The sequence below is a fragment of the Chrysochloris asiatica genome, unplaced genomic scaffold, assembly GCF_000296735.1.
Source record: "Chrysochloris asiatica unplaced genomic scaffold, ChrAsi1.0 scaffold00188, whole genome shotgun sequence".
Classification (NCBI taxonomy): Eukaryota; Metazoa; Chordata; class Mammalia; order Afrosoricida; family Chrysochloridae; genus Chrysochloris; species Chrysochloris asiatica.
The window spans coordinates 5,329,611-5,331,422 of record NW_006408706.1 but is presented as its reverse complement, the minus strand read 5'-3'; positions in this window follow the sequence as shown (position 1 = coordinate 5,331,422).

Here is a 1,812-nt window from a genome sequence, read left to right as displayed (position 1 = left end):
GATGAAAGGAGATGGAGATAAGATTCTTATGATTCAATAGTGAGAAATTGTTATCATGACTAATTGAGATTGTTGCAAAGGTAGTAATAAAGGTATAAGTTTTGTAGCAAAGAGTGGGGAGTGGTTGATCTTACAGTCCAGGAACAGAGGCCTCTGGGACCATCAAGGGAGAAGAGCAGGAGCAGAGTGTGGGACCCTATCCAGAGAAGCAGCAATGCCAGAAATGGAGGCAGAAATGATGATGTGGAAAGATGAAGACTCTGCACTCTGGAGGGCGAGGGGCTGTGTGCTGGCATCTGCAGGGCAGGCTTTCAGGGTGTGCCCTGCATAGGGTTGCTATGGTTGAAACGGACTCAATGGCATCTAAGAACAATAATAAGTTATATAAAATATTTCCCTTTTTTTAACCAAAATAGTGTGTTTACACTGGCTTAATGACACCATGCTTATTAAAGTTTAATTTAGTCACAGAAGCTTAAAATCAGTTCTGCTGAAGCAGGCTTTTTTTCTATTAATTCCCAAAATCATTTCCAGAAAGTCAAAATATGCCTAGCGCCAAATCACTTTCACCAACTCTACTGCACCCACTCTTGTTCAAACCACTCTTCTCTAATACCTAGGAAGCTCCAAGACTACTAACTTCTCACCCTTTTGTACTTTTTTAACCTTATAGAATGATCCCATTATTCAGTAGGACACCTCATGCCACCACTTTGCACAATGAAGCTCCATTTCACTCTCAAGATTGTAAGGTCTTACAATGGGCTACAGTCCATTCATGACATGGATCCCTAGTCTCTTTAAATTCACCTTCCACTACTCTCTCCTTTACTAGTGTACTCTCTAACTGCATCTAGAACAGCTCATGCATGCCATTGCCAGAAGACTTTTTCCTTGTTTGTTCCCACTGCCTATAATGCTCTTCCCAGATATTTGTTCTGGTGTGGTGTTGTGGGTTAATGCATTTGGGCTGCAGAGTCATTTGAACTGCAAGGTCAGTGGTTCAAGCTATTAGCCGCTCCTTGGAAACCCTATACAGGATTGCTGTGGGTCAGAACCAAATCAATGCCACTTAACAACAACAACAGCAAATCCCTCGCGACCTTTCCCACTGCCATTGAGTTGATTCCAATTTAAACATGAAACCAAATTCATTGCCATGAGTTAATTCCAACTCATATCAACCCTATGTAGGGTTTTCAATACTATAAATCTTTATGGGATCAAACAGCCTCAACTTTCTCCAGTGGAGCAGTGACCAACTTCTCAATGAGGTCAACCATGACCATCTTACTTAAATTACAACTTTCCTCCAATTCCCACTACTCTTTACTCCCATGTCTTTTTCCCATTTTCTATAATGTTTACCATATATCTGTTCTTGTTGTCATGTGCCATTGAGTGGTTTCCCACTCATAGCACAAGAGAATGAAACATTACCCAGTCCTGCGCCATCCTCAGAATTGTTGTTGTGGTTGAGCCCACTGATGCTGCCAATGCGTCAATCCATCTCATTGAGAGTTTTCCTATTTTTCACTGAACCTTCACTTTCCAGGCATTATGTCCTTCTCCAGAGATTGATCCCTCCTGGCAACATGTCCACAGAATTAGAGGTGAAGTCTGTCTCCCTATCCTTACTTCTAAGGAGGAATACTTCTTCCTAGAGAGATTTCTTTGTTCTTCTGGTAGCCCATGCTACCTTAAATATTCTTTACCGACACAATACTTCAATTTTTCTACAGTCTTCTTTATTCACTGTCCATCATTTATGGCAATTGAAAATAACCATGCTTGGTCAGGCACACCTTAGTC